A 12,564-nucleotide genomic window follows, 5' to 3' on the forward strand; every position below is an offset into this window, starting at 1 on the left:
CCACGAGTCTACTACCGATAAAAAACATCCACTACGAAGAATAAAAATTGAATACAAGGTTTTACCTAACTCAAGTCAACCAATCCTTCTCGGACCACTTGACTAGTATCTTCACTTTTAGTTTCTTACCTTCTTCTTCTAGAGCACACTTGGAGTCTGAACCAAGCTTGATCTTGACCTTTTCTTGAATTCACACAAGAAGAAAAATGAGTTTTTTTTTTTGCACAAAACCAAGAGAATAAGAGATGAATGTTTTAGAATCAACCCATGCTCATTTTTCTAAAATCTATTAAAAAAAATTTCTTGTAAAACTTGGATGCATTTTATTAGTAGGCAAACACCCTTAAAATGGTGAGGAAAGAAAAAATCTCTCACGACTGCTGTAGTCACCACTTTTAGAAATGGGAGAAATTTGATTTTAAATGAAAATGAAACCCTTAATCCAAGGGTTGAAAAATGATCTTAAAAACAGGTTGGATCAATCTGCCCCTACACTTGGATCAATCTAGAAACAAGGGAACAAAAGCCTTTCACTAAAAAATATTTCTCCCAACTTTCTTAACTCTTTTAAAGATGAAAAACAGGGTTGATTCATATTCAATCACCATTCACTCGACTACATACCTTAGCCTCTTAGCAAAGTTTTAATCTTCAAAAGTCAAGTAGTCTGAGAAGGAATTGGAAAACCGAGTTAAGGAACATTTAGGAATTTTGTTTGGAATTTCCAACCTAGCTAAACACTCACATCTATCATTGGGGTTAACTACCTAGTCAATATTGGAAAAGGCATGAAGACGGAGTGGAAAATTCTTATGCAATAAGAGACCATGATGAAGTTTACCAACCAAATAACAAAGTAGATGCTTGATTGTGGACCAATGCATGATGGCGGTAGGACACATAAATTGGGAACAATCCCACCTCTAGGAGATATTTTGGACTTCCATGAACAGGAGGCCAATGTGAACTGCAATCAACTTTAGTTCCTCACTGAACTTCCTATTCTTTAGCATATGAGTATCAATAGATTGGAACTAAAACAAAGTACAAAGTTTTTAATATATTGATTGAAAAAATGATAAATGATCAAATGATCAAAAATTGAAAAATGAGAGAAATTGCAAATTGGATAATGAATACATATCAAGGATGAGACACAAACTAAAGAGATCATAGATTTGAGAGTATGGTGGAAGTAAAATTGTGTCAATTTAATGACTTTTTTAATTGTACATCGATGTAAAGATGTAAACCTTTAAAACTTAGTGACTTTTTCAAACTTATTATTTTATGAAACAGTTTGGCAGTAAATAATAAAAATTGAAGCTATTAAAAGTAAGAAGAAATATTGGATTGCAAAACTGAAATATATTATGGATGATATGCTTGAATCAAAGAACATAAATATTTTATGAGTCAATCATCCATTGCCTTTGAAGCTCAAATTCAATATCAATTCTGGAAACATTGAAGAACTGAGGGGCACATCCCCTTCTGGCCATGATTCAAATTCAGGGCATACAACATTTTGAAGCTCATTAAGAGATCTTTGGTTGTTTATCCAGTCTAATAAAGTTGCTAAACAAGAATAGTGTTTTAAGAATTTCTAGAATGGTAACTAACATTTTGATGTCCCAATGATTGAGACACCAATTCAAGCTCCTAAGTCCTTGCAATTTGCATGTGAACCTCATCCCCATTATCTAACAAAAGAAGTTGTCTCCAACATTATTCAAGGTATCAAAGTTAAATGACATTGAATCCACTGGTGGAGATGTATATCATTATAGTTAATTTTAACCATGAAAATGCATATCATTAGTAATTGATATCTTTAAAGATTCGATTTGCAAACCAACAAAGTTCAAACTAAATTATAATACATGATGACTAATGGTAATATCAATGGACTATTGTTTCTCTCTATTCTAACTCCACTTGGTTATAGTTGATGTTGAAGAAAGTAGTATAAAGCAGACCAATAACTTCTGTTTCGTTTATCCTAATACATACAGAGAGAGTAGAGACAAGACAAGTAGTACTATTGAAATTTTTTTCCTTTACTTGATCCAGTAATAAACAAAATTATAAATGAGTACAACACCCTCAACATATCAATAGTAAAATTTACGATGCAGCAGCCATCCCTACTTGGAGAAGGATTGCCTGAAATATATATGTCCACCAGCAGATCTGAATTGAAAACAGAGCAAAAGCCCGTTCTGCGTTAGTCATCTAATAGAATATGAATTTATGGGTCATGTGAAATCTTTAGGGCGATCTAAGACTTATGTCCTTCTAGCATCCCTTTGGGCATTAAGCCAATCATAAGCTTCTTTAAGGAAGGTGAAATTTGTGACAATGGTTTGAAAATGGAAATCAAACTTGCAGATCTAAGCATTTTAACAAACATATGAGGTTCAAATATAAATGAAAACGCAGCATTTTGCATGTAAGATAATAAAATTGAGAAGAAAGTTGGGTGAAAATGACATTCTGTATCCCTAAGTTGAGTGATCATGAAAATGCTTCATGATCTTCGACACGAATATGTGGGATATGAGCAATCTTGGGCCAGTCTTCACCTATTTCCGCTCGACATTTTTCTGTTAGGTGCTTACAATAATATATATTAAGTTGTGTAAGTGAGGTGAGGAAGCATATCCAGTGTGGTAATGCTGCCAAATGACAACAGTGTTCAATTGTGAGACATTGAAGAGTTGAAACATGTTGAAGCAGCTCATCTGGGAGAGATGTCATATCAGCCATGTTGTTAATACATAGCATCTCCAACGAAGATTGTGAGACAAGAACTAACTGCCGTAATACCTCAGTTCTCTCGTTATGCAGGTATAGAGTCTTAAGAAGGTAATGAAGACACTTGCAAGGATGTCAACTTGGCCCAACCGTTGATCTTTAACTTAGAAAGAAGAGGAGATGAACGCAATTCCAAGGATGTCAACTCATCACAAAAGTTGATCTCTAAATGTGTAAGAAGAGAAGATGAATGCAGTAGTAAGGATGCCAGCTTGCAGCATTGTCGGATCTCTAACCCAGAAAGAAGAGGAGATGAATGTAGTTCCAAGAATGCCAAGTCACCACAATATTCGATACCTAATTGTGAAAGAAGAGGAAATGGTGGCAGTAGAAGGATGTCAACTGAGGGCAAGAAGTGATTTCTATTCTAGAAAGAAGAGAAGATGGAGGCAGTTCCAAAGATGCCAAGTCATGGCAATACGTGATCTGTAATCGCGAAAGACAAAGGAAATGAAAAAGGTGGGTGTGTTGGAGGTAAGTCCCTCTTCCACAACTCCTTTAACTTTGGCATTTGATTGACATTGAGGTTTTCAAGAGATGGGAAGAATGGCCCTTTTGATGAACACTCCTCCATGTACTCCACATTTTCTAAATAATCAAGCTGTAGAGACTTGAGGTGCGGAAGTCAAACGAAGCATGGCAGAGTGTGGCATCTTGAACATCCTTCCAAATTAATTGTGATGAGGTTAGGTAGCATGGCACTCAACCCACCATTCATCATCCAACTAGGAAACCTCATTCCACCATAACCTTTTAGGTTTGGATGTGGCTGCAGGCCTTCCATCAGTGATTCGAAATCTTCACTCGATTGGGCTCCTCGGTACCACCATTCTAATCTTAAATATTGAACATATTTTTTCTCCTTTAAATTTGCTTTCCTGGATTCTACCACGACATCCCTCACATTTTGGAGATTTTCAATCCTTAGTTCTCCTTTGAGATTGTTAAGCCCTTTCAATTCACTCAATCTACCAATTTCATGATCATCCCTTAATCCCCCTCTCCTATTTCCAACAATGAATACCCGTAGGGTTTGAAGCAAAGTCAACTCTCCTATTCCACATGGCATATGAGTCACACCACAACACCCATTATTCTCTAAGTGCCTAAGATTGATCAATTCTCTTATATCTTTGGGAAATTCTTTTAATTTAAAGCATAGAGCAAGCTTTAATATTTGCAAATTTTTTAACTTTGTAATAATATTTGGGAGTATCTCAAATTTATTTTTGGAGAGATCGAGATATCTTAGATGAGTCAATTGGTCTAGACACTTTGGTATTGAATTTAAATAGAAATGATTTAGGCCCAACACACGTAAACCCTTAAAACTTGAACTTGAAAAGGTTGAACTAAAAATTACATTCTCTTTACTATCATATTGATTAGATCTTTTAATACTTAAAAGGGTCCTTATGTGTTTCAGCTTCAAAGCCGTCAACTTGAGATTTGGTCCAAATAATGAAACATGGAGAATCTTTTGAGATCTCCTTCACATCATCATTTAAAGTAAGGACCTCAGATCCTATAACTGATTGTGCAAGATCATGGATAAGATCATGCATTTTAAAACTTAATATATTATTATAAGCATCCTTTTCAAACTCCTCCAACAATGATCTTGACAATAATTCCTCAAAATATTCATTCCCTACATCCTCATCTAAAATATAGCCTTGCGCTATCCATAACTGTACCAATAGTTTTTTCTCAATTTCATAGTCTTTTGGAAATGATGCACAAAAAATAAAACATTGTTTCAAATGTATTGGTAGATTATCATAGCTTAGCTTTAATACTGATAAAACATTATCATTTCCAACTCCAAGTGACAACAATTTTTCATTATTTTTTATGGACAACCATTGACTTTCTTCAGTTTTCAAGCACAATATTGTTCCTAATGTTTTAATGACAAGTGGAACTCCATTACACTAGTTTACAATTTCTTTTCCAATTTCTACAAAGTTTGATGAACTTTTTCTTGTCCTTCCCTAAATGCTATTTTTGAAAATAAATCCCAAGATTGAGTTTCTTTCAAAACAAATGCAGAATCAATTCCCATGATCGATGGAACCTTATAATTTCGAGTTGTCACTACAATTTTACTCTCATTTCCAACGACCATCAACAAAATTCTCAATTGATCCCATTTGTCAAAGCTTTCATTCCAAACATAGTCTTGTACTAGCAAGCATCTCTTTTGACTTAATTTTTCATGGAGGAGATTTTTTAGACCATTCAACTCCAATCTACATCTTCCTTGCATACTTCTTTTAAGATTTCTTAACCAATGACTTTACATCAAAATTATTAGAAACACAAACCCATATTCTAGGTTCAAAATATTGTACTACTCTCTCATTGTTATAAACCAATTGAGCAAGGGTGGTCTTACCCAACCCTCCAATGCCAACAATGGCAACCATGGAAAAATTTTCTTGATTATCAGATGACAACAACAACTTTACAATCTCCTCTTTGTCTTCATCTCTTCCTACTATTTCAAATGTTAATACATGTGAGTGAGCATGTCTCTCCTACTACTCTCCATTCCCCTCTGAGTTATGTCCCGTTGAATAAGATTCAGCAGAGGGATTTCTTTTGCAATATCATCTACCCGTTCTGTGATATCCTTGACTTTATTGTTCATCTTAGAACGAAATACAACGTGATTTGAAGATGAGAAGAAGTCATTGACCTTCCTTGCTACTCCTCCTCGTTACAGCTGATGGGTTGCAAAGTCATCCAACATGTCATCAGCATCATACACAAAGTCTTTGAGCCTCCTCACCCAAGCTTTTACCGCATGGCTTTCCTCCTGCTTCTCCTCAGCATCAAGAAGTACAGCTTTGATGGTGTCCAGTTTCTCCTCCAGCTTTCTGAGCTCCTTTGGAACACCAAAATACGTATAACATAAGATCAATGGTGTTACATATTTGAAAGAAACCAAAATGTAGTTGGCCTAGAAAGTATAAAAATGAACATGTGAAATGAGAGCAATATAAGGGAGAGAATAAACAAGTGAAAAACAACTGGAATTCACATGGAATCAATTAAAATAATGTGTTTTAAATGAAAAAATTATTGTTATGAAATCATTAGGACTTTAATTTCATTCTTATTTCGATGAGTCAAACACACCTAAATCAACTTTTAATGATGATAAAAGATAGAAAATTTGAGGAGAACGAGGATAGGAGGCAAGGTAGTCAAATAGGGGGTTGTGGATTAGGTGGACAAGGGGCGAACTCCCATGCATGCAAGTGGAAATTATAAAGAGCCTGTGACCAACTTTTTTCCCGTTAAGGGGAATTAATATTTTAAGAGCACCAAGTGCGTGCCATTTGCTTTATTCAAATATTAAAAATATACTAAAATACTAGAAATGTAAAATTATCATATCATATTTCAAAAAAACATCAATGAAAATTCATCAAAACTCATAAACATATTAGAAAAAACTATAAAAACAGGTAATAATACATATATTGAAGCATAAATGATACACTATATCTAACTATTAAACCAATATATTTGTTGTGTTGGAAATTTTAGACATAATTATTTTAGACTAGTTTCAATTTAAGAGATTTAAATATTAATTAATTCAAGTTTTTTCAGTTTTAAATTATTTTTAAAAGTTATTAAATCTAATGCATTAACTTTTATTTGATTTTTAAGCTTTTTAACCTATTGACAAAACTCAAGAAAGTTGGTGAACTTATTAAGGGAACTATAAGTCATTCAATGGTTATAGTAGTTCCAAACATGGGATAATGCATATTTTGATAAGGGTTAGTACATGCATAAACAAATAATAACACAGCCATATGATTATTAGTCCCAATTAAAGTTTCATGGAATTTTCTCACTAGGCATACAAATTTGGGATTGAGCAACCTTAATGCTTTGGATTTATTAACATGTTTAATAATTTTTAAAAATGGTTTGAAACTAAAAAATTAAGGGAATTAATATCATAATTCCCAAATTGGGCTAGAATGACTGTCAAATTCTCTTCTCCATATAATTATATTTAAAAAAAAATCACTAGACAAATGACTCCAAATCAAGTGTGAGTTGATATATAAGATTTTTTAACGAGTCTAATAATTTTTAAAAATAATGTAGAATTAAAATATTAAACCAAATAATATCTAATTTCTTATAATAAAACTAATCAAGAATTATTATGCTAGTTTTTTCTCTCTATATAACTATCATTTTTAATTTTTCTCTATATAAGCATAAATTTTCAAAAAGCATAATTTTTCAAATTTTTGAATAAGCAAATGATTTTTAAATCAAGTGAGATTTATGTTTGAATTCTTGAAAGAGCTTAGTAATTTTAGAAATAATTGTCAGAAAACTTTAATGGATTGGTCCATGGTATCATATCAATAATTAAGAAAAATTTAAATTTATTTATATATTTATAAAATTAAATTAATTTTGTCATAATTAATTTCAAACAAAATATTATTAATTATTATAATTAAAATTATAATAATAATAAAACACAAACAATGAATTTCAATTTGAAATAAATCTAATTTTAAAATTGAAGTACTTGAACAATTAGAATTAATACTTAAATTGAACCATAATCATAATTTGTAATAGTACTAATTCACTAACATACCTGGAATTGTTGCTAATGTTTGATTTGGAATAGATCTGAAGCTTCGGCACAAGCCTCAAAATTATAAAATTTTAAAAGAAATAAGAAAAATTAAGATGCAATTAGTACGAGATTTAGAAAGCTTTCAAGTGGATTGTGTAGAGGAAATGGAATAGGTATGGAGTATTTGTTAGTATTTAACGTGGAAATTAACACACAAAATTCAAGATCATTGAATTCAACCCATATCTAAAAATTAAGAATTGATTACATACCGTTTGAAGAACACGCAGCCATGTTAAATCGAGAGATCCCCTTCAATTTATAAATCTTAAATCATTGATCTTTTCTTCTCCTTATAAAACTTTAATACACAGAATTATTTTTGTAATTGATGGAAGAGAACTCACTCCTCGAAAAGGGTTTCTGTATATCTCTTTTATTGATAGGAGAAGAGGGCCAAGAATACACGTTCAAAACCGTTCTGAATGTGTTATTCGAATAACTGTTTTATTCCTATTAATATTATTATTATTATTTAAAATTTACCCACTCCATCAAAGGGTAAATATCCTTATAACAGTTATTAACAATTTGGGCATTCTTTTAATTGGCTAAAAACTTATAAGTGGATAAAATAATTAAAATACTAGGTTAGTGGGCCACCCACTTAATTTTAACGTGAAAATAACATTCTCCCACTTGGCCCACTAAACCGATTATGAAAACTATAATATATTTACTTTCATATATAAAATATATATTGGAAAATAAATTTGACACGTGATCACGATTTCAATAAACTTAGCCAATACGTCCAAAATCATATACCATAATACTAAATCAGTTTAGATCATAAATGCGAGTCATGGCGGTCACATAACCATAATGTCATGTTTCCTTCCATGCACCACACATCAATAACCCTTACTAACCCAGTCCTTAATGCCAAACAGCCCCTGTAATTTGTCTTGTCATGACAATTCTTGTTTATCAAACAATAAAACGTGCACCCATAATTGAAAACAAGAATAAACAGAAACAATCTTTAATGCGCAAATTGTCAATTACATAACCACCATTCATTATCATACATATTATGGATTAATCAAAAGGCCCATCCTCATAACATGTTCCAAATATGCCTTTGGAGGTAATCCTTTAGTTAATGGATTAGCAACCATAAGTGGGGTCCTAATATTTTTAATTGACACTTGTTGTTTTTGGACTCTTTCTTTAACAACTAAATACTTTAAATTCATGTGTTTCAATCCACTAGAAAATTTTCCATTCTTAGAGAAGAAAACAGCTATGGTATTATCACAATATATTCTCAAAGGTTTAGCAATAGAGTCAACAACACCAAGGCCTGAGATAAAATTCCGCAACCATAAAGCATGACTTGAAGCTTCAAAACAAGCAACAAACTCGGCCTCCATCGTGGATTAAGCAATAATTGATTGTTTTTCACTCTTCCACGATATTGTCCCATTTGCCAGCATAAAGACAAATCTTGAAGTTGAATTTAAGCTATCGAGACAACCACCATAATCAGAATCTGAGTAGCCGACAATCTCTAATTGTTCTGATCTTTTATATGTGAGCATATAATCCTTTGTCCCTTGTAAGTACCTCATCACCTTCTTTGCAGCTTTCCAGTGTTCGAATCTTGGATCACTTTGGTATCTTCTTAACATGCCTACAACAAAGCTGATATCCGGTCTTGTACATGTTTGAGCGTACATCAAACTCCCCACAGCTGATGCATAAGGAATTTTCTTCATTTGCTCCCTTTCCATGTTATTCCTTGGGCACTGCATTTTACTTAATTTGTCACCTTTCAATATAGGTGCAATACCTGATGAACATGATTGCATATTAAATCTCTCTAAAACTCGATCAATATATCCTTTCTGAGATAAACCTAGCACTCCTCGAGATCAATCCCTAAAGATCTCGATGCCAATAACATAGTTTGCCTCACCCATATCAACCATATGAAAGTTTTTAGAGAGATGTTCCTTGGTTTCACGTAATAAACCAAGATCACTGCTAGCAAGCAAAATATCATCCACATACAGTATCAGAAATATAAACTTGCTCCCACTAACTTTCAGATATATACACTAATCAACAATGTTCTCTTTAAATCGGAAAGATGTAATGGTATTATTGAACTTAATATACCATTGTCTGGAAGCTTGTTTAAGATTGTAAATGGATTTCTTTAATTTGCAAACTAGGTGTTCATTTCCTTTCTTTGCGAACCTTTCAAGTTGTTCCATATAGATATCTTCATCCAAATTCCCATTTAAGAATGCAGTTTTCACATCCATTTGATGTAACTCTAAATCAAAATGAGCTACAAGTACCATGATGATTCTAAGCGAATCTTTCTTGGAAACTGGAGAGAAGGTATCTCTGTAATCGATACCTTCCTTTTGAGTGAAACCTTTGGCCACAAGTTTGGCCTTAAATCGTTCGATATTGCCTTTAGCGTCACGCTTTGTCTTAAAGACCCATTTACAACTGACGGGTTTACAACTATCAGGCAATTTGATGAGATCCCAGACACTGTTATGGGCCATAGATTTCAACTCTTCATTCATAGCTTCCATCCATTTACTAGAATCATCACTTTCCATGGCTTGTGAAAATGAAACCGGATCCTCCCTTATCCCAATATCAAAATCAGATTCCTGTAGATATGCCACATAATCATTTGTAATGGCAAGTCTCTTTTCTCTTTGAGATCTCCTCAAAGGTGCCAGTTGTGGTGGCTCTACAGCATTTTCAATGGCAATATTTTCTGGTGGTAATGAACCATCTCTATTATGTTGCTCATGTTCCTCAACTTGTTGAACAGGATGAGGGGCAATAATTTCTTAAGGTAAAAAAAGTGGTGGGATATCCACTCTTATCTCCTCAATATCTACCTTTCTTGGTTCATTACTCCCACTAATTTCGCCATTCTCTAAGAATCTGGCATTATCGGTTTCAACTATTCTCACACTGTGGTTAGGACAGTAAAATTTGCACCCTTTCGATTTATCTGGATAACCAATGAAATATCCAGATATCGTTCTCGAATCAAGCTTTTTCTCATGTGGATTATAGATTCTTGCCTCCGCTGGACAACCCCATATATGTATATGTCTCAAACTAAGTTTCCTACTAGTCTATAACTCGAAAGAAGTTTTTGGAACTGCCTTACTAGGAACTCTATTCAAGATATACATTGCGGTTTTTAAGGCTTCACCCCACAATGAAATAGGTACAGAAGAATAACTCATCATACTCCTAACCATTTCCATTAATGTACGATTACGCATTTCAGCAACGCCATTCTGTTGTGGCGTACCAGGCATTGTGTACTGAGCACGAATGCCACGCTTTTCAAAGAATTTGGCAAAAGGACCAGGATTTTGTCCTGATTCATCATATCTGCCATAATATTCACCACCTTGATATGATCTCACAATTTTAATCTTTTTAGCTAATTGTCTCTCAACCTCTGTTATGAACATCTTGAATATGTCAATGGCTTGAGACTTTTCATGCATTAGATAAACATAACCGTAACGAGATAGATCATCTATAAAGGTGATAAAATATTTCTCTCTTGTAAAACATGGAACAGAGAGTGGTCCACAAATATCCGTATGAATTATCTTAAGAAGCTCATTACTTCTTGTGGTACTTTTCTTTGTATGTTTAGTTTGCTTTCTCTTTATGCAATCCACGCATACATGAAAATCAGTGAAGTTAAGATTTTGTAAAATTCCTTCCTTCACTAATCTCTCAATTCTTTCTCTAGAGATGTGCCCTAGTCTTCTGTGCCACAAGATTGAAGAATTTTCATTAATTAAGCCACATTTTGAACCAACATTTGAATGCAGGGTTATCAAAGCTTGTGCAAATTCACGATTCAAGGAAATTTTATATAAACCATCATATAAAATACCATAACCAACTGTAACAGAATTTAACAACAAACTTAATTGTCCAAAACTGAATAAAATAGAATATCCAGTAGCATCTAATTTGGACAAGGAAACTAAATTCCTAGAAATAGAAGGTACATAAAAAGTGTTTAAAAGATCCATCCGATGACCCGTCTCTAATAGTAAGCGATAGGTACCAATAGCTACCACTTCAACCTTGATATGGTTTCCCATATAGAGTAACTTTTCACTTTCCTTTGGTTTCCTGGTTGTAAGGAATCCCTGCATTAAATTAGTCACATGAGTTGTGGCTCCAGAATCAATCCACCAAGTATTTGAAGGAACTTCAGCAAAATTGGATTCATAACATACAAAAGAAAGATTTATACCTCTCTTTTCGAACCAAGCCTTGCGCTTGTTATGGTCTTTCTTCACATGCCCTTTCTTGCCACAAAAGTAGCAACTTACTGTGAATTTTCCATCATGACTCTGACTACCTTCCCCAGGTCCACTTTTCTTAGGTGGAAACTTCTTTAATTTTCTAAATTTTCCTTTCTTCTTCGTGACTCCATGAGTTACAGTAAGGGCAAGATTATGTCCTTCTTGTCTTAATCTCACTTTCTCTTGTATGCATTTACTGGTGAGCTCATTCAAGTTCCATTGATCGCTGTTAGTATTATAGTGGATTTTGAATGGAGCAAATTGTGATGGAAGTGAGTTAAGGACAAACTGTACCAAGAAGGACTCATCCATACTCATGCCTAGTGCCTTAAGCTTTGCAGCCTTTTCAGTCATGTTTAAAATATGTTGCTGAATACCTTTCCGACCATCATATTTCATGGTGGTCAATTCAGCCATCAATGTGCCTGCAAGGGACTTAATTATCAGCGCGTTTGAAGCGCTCCTCAATAGATTTCAGAAATTCCGAGGCAAACTCGGTTTGAGGGAGAGAGGTCTTGATATTATTGGCAATAGTCATTCTCATAAACATCAGACTGAGTCTGTTTGATTTTGCCCAGGCTTTTGATTGTTGCACCTGCTTCGGAGTATTGTCATCCGTAGCTTCAGGAGGTTTATCAGTTATTAAAGCCAGGTCAAGATCCAATACGCCCAGTGAAAATTGAACCCTTTCATACCATTCAGAAAAGTTCGACCCATCAAAAACAGTCATTCCAAATG

General features: G+C 33.7%; 1 pseudogene; it reads right to left on the reverse strand.

Annotated features, from left to right (window-relative positions):
* Positions 1 to 2,860: 2,860 nt before the first annotated feature.
* Positions 2,861 to 12,243, reverse strand: LOC100259343 (putative disease resistance protein RGA4; annotated as a pseudogene).
* Between the last annotated feature and the right edge of the window lie 321 nt (positions 12,244 to 12,564).

Source organism: Vitis vinifera, chromosome 19 (assembly GCF_030704535.1).
Source record: "Vitis vinifera cultivar Pinot Noir 40024 chromosome 19, ASM3070453v1".
Taxonomy (NCBI): Eukaryota; Viridiplantae; Streptophyta; class Magnoliopsida; order Vitales; family Vitaceae; genus Vitis; species Vitis vinifera.